This window comes from Aedes albopictus, chromosome 1 (assembly GCF_035046485.1).
Source record: "Aedes albopictus strain Foshan chromosome 1, AalbF5, whole genome shotgun sequence".
NCBI classification, from domain to species: domain Eukaryota; kingdom Metazoa; phylum Arthropoda; class Insecta; order Diptera; family Culicidae; genus Aedes; species Aedes albopictus.
In genome coordinates, this window is record NC_085136.1 from 161109923 (window position 1) to 161123769 (window position 13847).

At 42.8% G+C, this 13847-nt stretch overlaps 1 protein-coding gene across 2 annotated transcripts in view; it reads left to right on the plus strand.

Moving 5' to 3' along the window:
* The first annotated feature begins 3238 nt into the window (after positions 1–3238).
* LOC115260728 (uncharacterized) overlaps positions 3239–13847 on the plus strand; it is a 243874-nt gene continuing 233265 nt past the window's right edge. Inside the window, exon 1 of one of the 2 annotated variants that reach the window (XR_009996239.1) lies at positions 3239–4070. The gene's annotated coding sequence lies outside the window, so the exon portion shown is untranslated. The remainder of the gene's footprint in view (positions 4071–13847) is intronic. The other variant, XM_062845680.1, reaches the window with a different exon arrangement.

The window sequence follows — 13847 nt, forward strand, 5'->3', positions numbered from 1 at the left end:
ACTAGCGACACTTTTTTTCAGTACCGGGTGTGGTGCGCTGTGTGCGTTCAATGATGCACCTTCATATGCGTCACTTCCGATGTATGATGTAAACAACTCAACATTAGCAAAAATATTGTGGTAAAAAAAATGTATTTGACTTCCAACCAAATCCATAATAAGGTTAGTGTGACTGATTGGTTTCAACCCTGGTGGATGAATCCCTTTGCATTCACGCAATTCAGTTTGAGTTTCATGCTGCTTTCGATGTTGGAGAATCTGAAGGTTCTGAGATTGTAAACAAAATTGCATAACGACCCTGGGAGGTTTCCTAGTCTCGTTTGGAGCGAGGGAAGCGTTACAAGGAGTTACATATCTAGACCAACATTCGAAAAGGGCGTAACAGCCATTTCGAATTTCTGCTTCTCCCGTCCCTTCTAGGCTTATCCCCCATTATTTATTAAATCTTTTACCAGTAACAGATAGATCTGACTCCCTTCTATCTGTTAACGGGAAAAGTTTGCATAAAAATATTGAAATACGCCCAGGAGGGACGGAACAAGTGAGAATTTGCAATGGTTGTTCCGCCCGTTTCAAATGTTAGTCTAGATATCACAGTTTGCAATCTTATCCACCACATTCAGTTGACTGTTGAAGTTCTCTTTGTTGTAAGTATCGGGTCCGCCAATCGGGAGCGTCTTAGAGACTCCCCGACTCAACTGCCTCAGGGCCGGCACGCTTACCTAAGTTTACCGCGGGACAGGAAACTTTCACACTCGATTTAGGGTGATCTACAAGCACTTCACTAAAACAAGGCCTATATTTCGGTTTCTGGGTTTCTTGGACACTGTCCACACTCCTATCCTCACTCCTTCCCACTTTCTTATATTCTATCTAACCTTTTTCTATTGTTCGGGGCCCCTTTCTCTGCAGCAAACTTCCTTTCTCCTCACCGCCGGCTGCCGGTATTCCTTCCTTCGGGGTACGTGGTACCGCAGGTTCTTCAGGCCACGTCTGGCCTCGCCTCTAGCCTTGGAGTGGCTTTGGGGTACAGCTGCAGCTGAATATGGACCCGCCTGCACGTCCTAGGCTGCCGATATTGGACGGATCGGCCTTCGGCCAACAACGTTGCCGGAATTTACCCGGTTGAAGCACTAGGACGTGGTAGGGCTGTTGTGAAACGGTTGGTAGCTTCACACTGAAACTACGGGGTCCTGATAAAATGGGTTGATGAATATGGGTGTGAAAATCAGGACAACGTCGGGTGATTGAACTCCGTTACCTGATGTCCTTTTCCTCCACGCTCACACTTCACCACTCTTCTACTTCTAATCTTTGAACTTGGTTCACCTCAAACTTTCTTTTTACAAACTTGGCTCACTGACTTCGTTTTGAATTTACAACTTTCCGTCTGGCTTGAACAACGTCTACCGGGTTAGTCAAAGACTTTGGCTCTTTCACCAGGCTTCAAGGTCCATGACCTCGGCCCTCGGTCATTGCCTTTTTGAAGTGCATCCTTCGTAATGGCCCCATTACGCCACCCCTTATGGCCGCCCATAGCTGCATCGTCTTCGACCTCTGGCGGTGGGTTGTGAAAGTTCGGTGTGAGGTATGCAGCGTTTAAGGTGGTTTGCTAACTATTGTCCTAGCTGTATGCGAAGAGAGTACTACTGGGGGGAATACCTATTTCTAACACGAAATCTACCTGTCCGTCATACATTTTCGATTATAAATATACAAAGTCACTTCAACACAACCAATTAACAAACCAAACACTTACATTGTCTAGCAATTCAGCGGCATCGATTGGCCCGTAACATTGGTTCATGGTAAGGTTTCAAACCCGTGTTCCGAATCTAGCTACAATTATCCTCTCATTAATAGGTTCCCAGTTCATGAGCGCAGCGTGGGCGTAAGCGCTGAGCAGGAAACCAACTCCAAGGTGGCGAGGAGTGTGTTCACCTCATAGGCCAAAGTAGGGTCTGGGAACATTTGGGCAGGAGCACCTATCTTGGGCACTTGCTGCTATAACTCAGTCAATTTCGAAAGGATTGACTTGATTTTTTGCACATGACTAGATACTGTACGTATACGTAGATATATCTGATCGTGTCTCAAAAATCAAGTCAATCTGTTCAAAATTGACTGAGCTATAGTAGGAAGTGTCCAAAATAGGTGCTCCTGCCCAAATGATCCCAGACCCTATTGCAGAATTTCGCCCGACGCCAATCTGTGTTCTCCAAAGTTTGGCCAACGGACTACGCTCAGTCCTAGGAACTCCAGCTTCATACGACATGCCGCATTGGCTAGTTATGCCAGTTTACCCTGCTGGGCTAGGGTTAATACATTACAAGTTCCAATTCTTGCCTGTTGTTTCGCGCTAAAAGTCGTTGCCGTTAAATCATTTCGTAATCTTTCATTTTCGGCTTCTGAAACAGTTTTTTTGGGTTTCGGGAACAGTAGGTTGTTGGCCTAAGGCTCCCTATTCACCGTGGTGGGGCTGCCACCTTAGGTGGAAAAGCATTTCATACTCAGCCGCTGGATGTCAGAACAGAGGCTGTTTGAGCCGCACCTCTTTGGTGAATAAGTGCTCGCGACGTCCTTCTTCAATCTAGCTGAAGTCAGAAGGACAACAGTGCCCAGGCTGCACTCAGCAACACAACTCTTAGCTGGCGGTCTTTGTCATCGATTGACCCGTGGAAGCATGAGGTAGAAATTTGTGAGGACCACAGCTTTTTTGGACGCTCTCCTTATCGGCTCACCGTTTGGCAGCCCAAGCAAGCCGATAGAAATTCGAAGTGGCCACAGGTTAAGGCGATGGAGAGCAACCGTCCAGGAATAAGATCTTTCTTTCGGACATCTGCACCACTGCGGACGGGAGCTCGAGACTAACCACACCGAGTTTGAATGTTTCCACTCAAATTTGATATTTTATTTTCAACCTTTTTGAAAATTGATTTAACTTGCCCCGGGTGCATGCTTTCACTCTTCTTTTCAAATCTAATGCGCGCGCAACAAATACTGTAGCCGATGGAGACGCATGGTTATTTGTCGCACCATATTCAGTTTTGTATTGGAAATCAAACGATGATGCACCCACATCTAGTCGCATAGCTGATACCCAGGAAAACGCAAAAGAAAAGCAGGAAAACCGTTCGGGAAGGAAAACGCGTGCCGATTCACGATCGAACTGGAAACACTGCTCGGGCCCATGCACCGACCGGGCCGATCCGAATGTATGTTTTCCACGATGGCACAGTAAGTCCCTATCTCCTCCGTCGTCGTCGGTTTCGCATCAGCCACAGCGAGCAGCAGTCAGCAGATGATTCCGATGAAAGTGGAAACGCTTGTTTAGTTTATCCTCAGATTTCCTTCCGACTGGTCGTGCGCGGAGCTGCAATGGCTTGCATGTGGAGTTTGCCATCTAATTCTAACGGTCGTTGAAATGAATGATGTGCATCGGCTTTAAAACAAACCTTTTTGGTGTTTTGGTTGGAGTGCTATAAGAAGGGGTTGAAGCCAAGCATAGAGTGGTCGGTCATTCGTTCCTGTAGTGAACGGTTCCCTTTTTCGAAGGCCCACGCGGTCCATAGAGTAGTTTCGTCAATATTGATAAGTGCACTGCTGAGTGTATTGCGAGTGGTTTGGAAGACCGGGCATTTGTTTACTAACCAACGGGCCACGGCAGCACCGGTGCGTGAAAAATATCTTCCAATCAATAACGGCCACCGGGCATTTAATAATTGATGGGCCATCGACCTGTGCAGTGAATGGAGCATTATTAATCAGATGTGATGAAATTTCCAAAAAGTGATGTAATGAAAGAATAATTCCCATCGCACACAGTGGCGCAGTTTGTTCCATGAGCCGGAATTGATAGGCCGGAGACGGTTCAACGAGAGAGTTCAACGGAAGTGGGCACCTGCCGACTGATTGTGTGGTTTGGCGCGAGACTCACCTTAGAAATCCGGTCCCGGGCGAGTTATTTGGGCCGGGTGTGTGTTTGTGTTTGGTCGAGAGAAAACAACGGAACGTGTCTCGGTTAGATAAAATTTGTATCTGAACTCAAGGATCCATTGGATTAACAAGCGGTAAGTCTTTGGTTCATAGTCACGTATGCCCGCACGAGGGCGGTGCATTGGCGTGTTAATGGGATATGCAAGGGGGATAAGCAATATCTTCGTTTTATCAAGCATTGCAAGTTATAGGCAAAAATAGAATAGAATAAATTACAAATGCATAATTTGAGTCATTTTATTAACAAGCACAAATTACAAAGTGAATGCTAACTTGTGGCACAAACTCTTGCACATACCTACCAATTCACAAATAAAGCCTTAATTTTCCAAAAGTAAACCCTGCAAATAGACCCTGCTGGTAGTGTAGCCTGGGAACAGTTGTCCTTCTGACTTCAGTAGATTGAGGAGGTACGTCTCGAGCGTCTGTTCACCAAGGAGGTGTGGCTCAAACAGCGTCTGTTCTGGCATCCATTGGCTGAGTATGAAATTCTCCTCCACCGGAAGCTATACCTAACATGACAGCCCCACCAGGCCAACAAACTTTTGTTTCCGAAACCCAAAAACTGTTACAGAAACCGAAAATGAAAGATTACGAACTGATTCAACGGCAACGACTTTTAGCGCGAAACAATGGACAAGAGTTGGAACTTAGAATGTATTAACCCTAGCCCAGCAGAGTAAACTGGCACAACTTGCCAATTAGGCATGCCGTATGAAGCTTGAGATCCTAGGACTGAGCGAAGTCCGTTGGCCGAACTTTGGAGAACACAGATTGGCGTCGGGTCAAATTCTGTTATACTCTGGCCCAGTGATCCTCAGCCCTACCGTCTTCGCGGGCCAAAATTGATTTTAAGAAAGAGGCTGCGGGCCACTAGTCATTCAAGAATTTGTTTTCAGCAGTTTACAGGATCCAATACAAAATTTTAAAAATTTCTGAAAGAATCTATTCATTATGTAATGGTACAATTAAAGCATTTTTTAAATAATTTCCAAAAAAAAATTGCTAGGGAAATGTTTTGATGGTTTTTTATTTGAATTTTTGCGGAATTTCTTAGGAAGCCAATGAAGACGTGCCCTGAAAAGCTGCAGTCATAATCTTTAAGAAATATTTGATGCCAATTTATGGAAAATAATTTTGCAAAGATTGATAGAGAAATTTTCAAATGAGGTCCTGAAGAACGTCTGATACATTTCCATACAGAATGTTGAGAAAACTCTTTCGCTGATAACTCCAAGGAAGAAAAAAAAAGTCCAGTGGAAATTTATACAGATTTTAGAAATTTAGATTTCTTAAAATAATTCTTACTGGACTTGTAAAAGAATGTATTACAAAATTCTGAGAAATTTAAAGTTTTATAATATATTTCTTAAGTATGTTTTGCATACTTTTGATTTCACATTTTGTAGAAATGTTTGTAAGCATTGCTAGAGAAGTATCTTGCAGAATCCCTGACATTTTTGTGGAATTCAGAGAACAACATCAATCCTATGATGTTTTTTTTTTATTGAACAGAGTATTCTTGATGAATTTTGCAAAAATATAGCATCAATATTTAAGGAAAAGTACAATATTCTCAGCAAAATTGAGCTGAGGAATGTAGCCGATTCAAACGGGAGTATGATCGATATTTTAAAATTGTCTAAACTTCTTCGCAAATTACAATTTTGAATATTTTCAGAACAAAATTCAGTATATTAGAAAACATATCAATATTTGGTACAATTTGTGATATCTCGGATTACTAAAGTCTTCTACGGTTCGGAAAACTAATAAATATCCTTTCAAAATTGTAAAGATCAGATAAAATTATTTGGTACATAAAGTAAGCCAAACTCAGTTTTTTGAGAAATATCATTGGCTGTCAAACTTTGGAGGCCATTTATTCAGAGTTGAATATACAGACTCAGAAAAGTTTTGCAATTTATGCATGCTACTGTTGAAAATTTCTCCACAAATCACACAGTAGTTCAGTAGTTGATAGCCATTCTCATGCAAATTCTAAGATAAAGTAATATTTCTGATTGTCATCATAAAACCTGCCAGCCATCATCTCCTAATCGGCGAGATCCGACTGCGCATTGCTAGGATCCATCGACAGGAGGAGAAAATCGGGCGCCGGTTCAACACACGCTGACTGGAAGACGCTGCGGTGAAAAGGTCCTTCGTCGAGGAGCTAGAGAACCGTGCTACGGATATTCCAGCAGATGGAAGCGTAGAAGATCAATGGGGCGCCATCAAGAACGCCTTCACCGCCACCGGCGAGAATATTTTGGGTGAGCTACGCACCTGGAGAAAGCAGTGGATCACAGATGAGGAGCGAAGGAACGCCAAAGCCGCGGTCGAGCGAGCGAAAACACGAGGAGCCAAAGCCGTAGCCCGTCAGCGCTATTCGGCCCTCGAGAAGGAAGTGAAACGCTCATGTAGACGAGACAAAAGAGCGTGGGCGGACGCCCTAGCAGACGAAGGCGAGAAACCCGGAAACACCGGCGACATCCGTTTCCTCTACGATGTTTCACGTCGCCTTAGTGGGGCCAAGATGAATGCTACAAATGCCATCTGTAGCATGACATCGAACAGGGCCCCAGGGGTCGATCGCATATCAGCTGAGATGCTCAAAGTTGACCTCGTAGTATCCGCACAACTACTGCATCTATTATTCTGCAACATATGGGAAACCGCGACATTTCCGGCCGACTGGATGCAAGGCGTATTAGTAAAAATACCCAAAAAGAGTGACCTGACTGTATGCAATAATTGGCGGGCATCATGGTGCTGTGTATCGTTCTCAAAGTTCTCTGCAAAGTGATCCTTAAGAAGATTGACGCAACTCTCTGCTCTGCTCTGCTAGCTCAACGGTGCTCTGATATGCACAGCAAGCTCAGTGATCTTGCCAATTGCTCCTCAGCGGCAGGTTTTACCATCATCGTCAACAAAAACAAATCGTTGGATGTAAACACGGTCAACCCTTCCAGCTTCACGGTAGCTGGGCAATCAGTGGAGAATGTTGAAAGCATTTGCTACCAAGACCAAATAGCGGTCGATGGCGGCACCAAGAGCGACATAGGTGCACGAATCTAAAAGGCGAGGGCAGCTTTTGCGAGTTTAAGAAATGCATGGAAAAACAAACAGACTGTTTGAATTTTCAACTCGAACATGAAATCTGTGCTGCTATGCGCCAGTGAAACCTGGTGTGTATCAGTGGAGAACACTCAATGGTTGCAGGTCTTCATCAATAGATGCCTGCGGTATATAATTCGTGCATTGTGGCCTCTCAATTGGATCTCCAACGTGGAGCTCCATCGTCGATGTCATCAATAGCCGATAGCGACAGAAATTCGGGAGCAAAAGTGAAGGTGGTTCGGCCACACTCTACGCAGGGGCGGAAACAAAATCTGCAAGCAAGCGTTAGATTGGAACCCAGCAGAACATCGCAGCAGAGGCAGACCAGGAGGCTCATGGCGGCGCAGCCTTAACAATGAAATCAAGCAACTCGGCAGAAATTTGATCTGGTCACCCGATATCAAGGCGATGGCTGGCAATCGCCCAGGATGGAGATCGTTCAATTCGGCTCTGTGCACCACTGTGGGTGCCCAGGACTGAAAGTAGTAAGTAAGTCAGGTTTCTCTGCTTCTCGGTGGCTTAAACTACAATGATTGCTTCTATGATGACCTGATCATTGCAAACTTAAAAGACACGGATACGTTTAATGCTTCCAGTGAGCTATTTGTTCTGTGAAGGAAGCGCGCCACTAGACAACGGACTAGCATGCAACGCCCGTGCCACTGGGCGTCGAACACTTTTCCTGACAGCTGCGGCGGGAATCAAACCCGCGCTCCTCAGCACGATGCGGCTAAATGTTTGGTGACCTAACCGCACAACCACGAAGCCACAGAAAGCCTTGCGTGTTATTGCAATATGTGTTTTGTTTTTCAGTACACGTTGTTGGCATCTCGGTGATCATGAATCGTTCTCGCTATAACTGGTGACAGCATCTTTTACAGACTCTAAAGGCACGTTATTGGTATGAACTTTGCTGGATCAGTTGTTTTGGCACTTTGGTAGTTATAAACTTTGGTAATAAACTCTGGTAGCTGTGTGGGGCCTTCTAGCACCATGTTGAAGAATTCCGCCATTCGCCCGCGGATCGTCGTGAGCTTTTTATACCAACGAAATCGGGTACTGCTGCAACCCGATTCCTGGTATACCGTTTAGGTTCACTTATATTCTGGTTGCTACGACTGCGGTCATGTCTCCAACTCCATTACACTGTCGCTATTCTTATCCCAAAACATCCCACCGTCGCTGTGCTGGACAGGGTTCTACCATAGATTGGGAACCAAAACTGCGTATCGCCCAGAACTTTGTGACGTCTATTCTACAATCAGATTTTTCGATTCGCAATTGTAGAACACCCTTTTCCTTAATGTTGAACATCTGGTTTTGTTCCTTCCGCTTCCGCTTCCGCATGTCCATAACGCCAAGTGACGAGGATCTCAGTAATGTTGACAGATGTTGACTTCTGTGAGATCTCCGAGTTCTGTGAGCTTCACAATTTCAGCAACATAACGAACTATCCTCGTTGATCGATTTCCCTGTTTGTACTTTGTTTATCGACCAATCTTGGTCCGCAGTCCTTCACCGTTTCCATGCGGGCACGTCCACAATCCCAGCGTCTTGAAAGCAGCCACCGCTGCTGAATACACACTACATAGTAAACTGTAGATCAACGAGGTTTTAAACGGTTTCCAAGTACTGTGGCAAAATATTCTGGCTTAGGATACTAATTGCTTTTGTTAAACGATAATAATTCCAAAGCTTCGGTATCCGGACTCAGGATATGGGGTCTGTCCCATGGAACTACGTGACTGCCGTGGCCATGTGGAGCGCTAGTTCATCTCGTAGCTACTGTCATTGTATATACGCTGTTGGTCCTGGAGCAGTAGGTGCCACCGAACCATGCTCTCTTTTGTGTTCGGTGCATCCAGCCCAACAGAACTTCTCATACTTGTCGTCAACGCTTAAAGAGTGAGGGCTGTACCCATTGATTATGGTAAAATTGAAGAATCGTCAATTGATTCTCAAGTTGCACATTCTGTCATTGATCGACCATCAATATCGGCGAGATGCTCCCGATAAAGTTGAGGGATTTACAATTCGAAGTACCGAGTTCCCAATAGCAAATCTTTTTTCGTCCCTGGGGTCGTTGGCATTGGATCTGTTAGGGGGATTAGGGGCATAATGGACACCCTAAGAAAATGAGTATATTAGGCCTATGTAACAGACAAAAACTTAACATATTATCAGTTGGCTTACAACTTTAACTTGTTTCCTATGTATTTCGATCATTTACAGCAGGAAGAATGTCATTATTGTGAAGAAATAATGAATTGTAAACCGTGTGTTTTTTGGGGCTGGCAGGAAAGGTATGGGGCGAATTGGACACCCATCGGGGCATAATGGACACCCCTACATGTTTTATGCTGTATCTTTGATAATATCGACCAGTTAAGTAATTTGCCTGCGGGGATCAATACCACAGATATAATACTCCATCTTAGACGAGTTTACATAACATCAAAGTTAATTAAATACATTTTAGGCAAAAATAATCAGGTTGATTTTTTCCAAACTCTCTAAAACGCCTAACAGTATGCAACGCGCGTACATCCATTTATAATTGCCAGTGTTCATTTCGCCCCGAATTGACTACAACATTGAAATTGCTATTTTGAGTAAGTTCTGATCAAAAATATAATACTTCATCCATTGCTAAATCTGCGTATATAAGTAGATAAGCTAACAATTCACTTGTTTTATGGTGGACACACTCAAACACTCGTAATACCTTATTTGCTACTGTTCGAAATTATAAGAAATCCACCATATAAAAAACATACTTCAATTTCAATGATATTTTGGTTATTTTGAAGAAATATAAATGGTACCTTTGAAAAATAGAACAATGACTTGTTCCTTTATACTTATGCATTAAAAGTTTTACATTAAAGTCAACGGTTTCGGCAAAAACAGGGGTGTCCATTTCGCCCCGGGTGTCCATTATGCCCCTAATCCCCCTACGTATTCTTCACTTATTTCCATCGCGTTGCATGTTTACTAGAGTGGGTCAACGTTGTATGGAGAAACTTTAAATTTGATCGCATCAACCCGGAACAAAGCTTTTTCAAACTGTATTGGCGGTCAAAGCAACTGTGCAAAATTTGGAAGCGATTGGTTGCGACCCCGTATTCCGCATTGCGATTGAAATTTGTATGGAAGTTAGTATGGAAAAACGTACTTTTTTGCATTTTACTCATAAGTTGAATTCTTTTGTCTATTACCATGTAACTAATTAAGTTAAAGTATAGCCTAGGATATGCCGAAAAACTTTGCCAAAGACCGCAAAGTGATCTAAAGCTTGTGAAAAAAGCTATTCGCTTGGTAACTTAGGGCAAAAATTAAGATTTTATTATTGATGTTATTCCTTTACATGTTAACCTTCGGCAAAGTTTTTCAGGCTATATTTCAACGTCATTAGTTAGATAGTTTTAGACAAAAAAAAATCAATTTAGGAGAAAAATGCAAAAAAAGCACGTTTTCCCATACTAAATTCCATACAAATTTCAATCGCAATGCGGAATACGGGGTCGCAACCAATCGCTCCCAAATTTTGCACAGTTGTTTTGGACGCCAAAAGGAATCAAAAAAGCTTTGTTCCAAAAAATCGACTTTGTTAACCCAGTCTAATGTTTACGTTGCATAATTACCTTCCCGGAAGCTACGAGCTCTACATTGGCATTTCCCCCAACTATTTACAGTGCTGGTCTAGGTGCAGACTATAGTTTTCGCCGGGTGTGGTATTTTGATGGGCGCCCAGTACATAGTCCCCCTCCCCATGTTTCGAGTTGTAACGTCATACTGGGTTATTAGAAGGTATTGCGCATTTCCCACCCCACTGGACCCCTTTCGCAGTTAGTATAAGTGTCGGTGTCTTCTGCGCACTTATGCATTACAAAGTGCTGAATAAGTGCGCAGAAGACACCGAAACGATTTGATGCAAAATCGCAGTTTTATTCACGATCCCGCACTTATACAAACTGCGAAAGGGGTCCAGTTGGGTGGGAACTGCGCAATATTTCGAATGACACTATTATGGCGGCAGGTCCGGAGTTTGTATTTCAACTGAGCTTCAACTTCCCCTCCATCATATTAGCGACATTGTGATTTATGCCGAAGAGAAGGGTTTGACATGCTTTCTTGTGTAATGATCTCTTTTGTATTTAGTAGGGGGATTAGGGGCATAATGGACACCCGGGGCGAAATGGACACCCCTGCTATTGCCGAAACCGTGGACTTTTATGTAAAACTTTCAATGCATAAGTGTAAAGGAACAAGTCGTTGTTCTATTTTTCAAAACTACCATTTATATTCCTTCAAAATAACCAAAATATCATTGAAATTGAAATATGTTTTTCATATGGTGAAATTCTTATAATTTAGAAGCAGCATCAAATAAGGTATTACGAGTGTTGGATTGCGTCCACCATAAAAACAAGTGAATTGTTACCTTATCTACATGTATACGAAGATTTAGCAATGGATAAAGTATTTTATTTTTGGTCATAACTTACTTAAAATAGCAATTTTATTGTTGTAGTCGATTCGGGGCGAAAAGAACACTGGCAATTACGAATGGATGTACGTGCATTGCATACTGTTAGGCGTTTTAAAAAGTTTGGAAAAAATCAATCCGATTATTTTAGCCTAAAGTTTATTTAATTAACTTTGATGTTATGTAAACTCGTCTAATATGAAGTATTATATCTGTGGTATTGATCTCCGTTGGCAAATTACTTTAACTGGTCGATGTAACCAAAGAATTAGCATAAAATATGCAGGGGTGTCCATTATGCCCCGATGGGTGTCCATTTCGCCCCGTGCCTTTCCTGCCAGCCCTGAAAAACACACGGTTTACAATTCATTATTTCTTCACAATAAAGATATTCTACCTGCTGTAAATAATTGAAAGGCGTAGGAAACAAGTTAAAGCTGTATGTCTACTGATAATATGTTAAGATTTACTCTGTTATACAGGCCTAACGTACACATTTGCTTAGGGTGTCCATTATGCCCCTAATCCCCCTACCTATGCATACCCTCCCTGTTAGAAGGTACCGTAAACCGGGGTCAAGTTGATTACTTTAAAACAACTTTAGCTGAAACGTGAACAGCAATTCAAAAATTATCAAATGAATTTCTGAATAATGAGTACTGGGTAGACCACTATAAAACTACGAGACACAGTTTTTGTACAAAAAGTTATAACATAAAGTTAAATAACTTCAAACCCAAAAAATTGAAAATATCACATTGAAACCTACTAAGTACCTGGCCGATAGCAGTAAAGTTCCGAGAGTTCAAAAACCGATGTTTCGTGTGGAGACCTCTGACATTGTAATTTAATGAGATAATAGTAGAAGACTTCATTATAAAACTGTATTTTTTTGCTTCATAAATATGTTGGCCAAAATTTGTTGTGTTTCTGTATTAGGTATCGCATTGTATTTCTGTTATTTTTTGTCAAATTAGGTAATAAGTTTTCAATTAAACCAAAAAAGTTCGTTGAAATAATCCAATAAATAATAAAAATAAATACATAATTTGGGGACAACCCATTAGGTACGTCATGCTAAAATTGGGAATTTTCGACCCCTCTCCCCCCTACGTACGGGTTTTTCCTATACCTAATACAATGCTTGTCACACATTCACAAACCATCCCCCCTCCTCCCTGTGACCGTGACGTACTTAACGGACGGCCTCTTGGGGTGAAATTGATCAGCATACAATAAAACATCACTTAAGATTTAAAATTGCCTTTTTCACTTAATTTTCACCTTCTGAACACTAATAAAGTGGCGAAACTCTTACAACTTGTAAGTTTCCCGGGGGTCCCTCAGCTGTTATTTCTGGAGTTCCCCGAGAGGTCCTCCAGGAGTTCATCAGAAAGATCCTTCAGGAGTTTTCCAGCAGATCTTCCAGTAGTTCACTTGATGATCCTTCAGGAGTTCCTCAAGAGGTCCTTCAGGAGACCCCCAGGAGTTTCCCGGGAGATCCTCCAGGAGTTCTCCGGGAGATCCTGAATAAGTTTCCCGGGGGTTTCTCAGCAGTTATTTCTGGAGTTCCTAGGGAGATCCTCCAGGAGTTTCCCGGGAGATCTTCCTAGGAGTTTCTACAAGAGTTTTCCGGAAATATCTCCAGGAAATCCTTAGGAGTTTCTTCAAAAGTTCACCGGGAGTTCCTTCAAGAATTCCTCCTGGAGATCCCTGGGAGTTCCTCCAGGAGTTCTCCAATTGTTAGTCTAGGAGTTTTTTTTTTCAGAAATTCCCAGGGAGTTCCCCGGGAAATTCTCCAGGAGTATCTTCAAGAGTTCTCTGAGATTTTTTCCAGGACATTCCCGGACACTCCAGGAGTTCCTTCCTGGGAGGATTCCCAGGAGAAACTCCTGAAAGAGGAATCACCGAAAGAACCCCTGGACGAATCCCAAAAGGAATTCCTGGTGAAATTCCAGAATGAACTCCTGGGGGAATCCCAGAAGTAACTCTTGATAGAACTCGAGGAGCAAATCCTAAGATATCTCATTGATTACTCCTAGTGGAATCCCAGAAGGAACTGCTAAAATATCTCATTAGTTACTCCTAGAGGAATCTCTGTAGGATCATCTGGAGGAATCCCAGAAGGAACTCCTGGAAGCATCCGTGAACGAATTCATGAACGTATTACATAAGGAATTTCTGGAGGAATCCTAGAAGAAACTCCTGGATAAATTCCAGAAGACACTCCTAGAAGAAT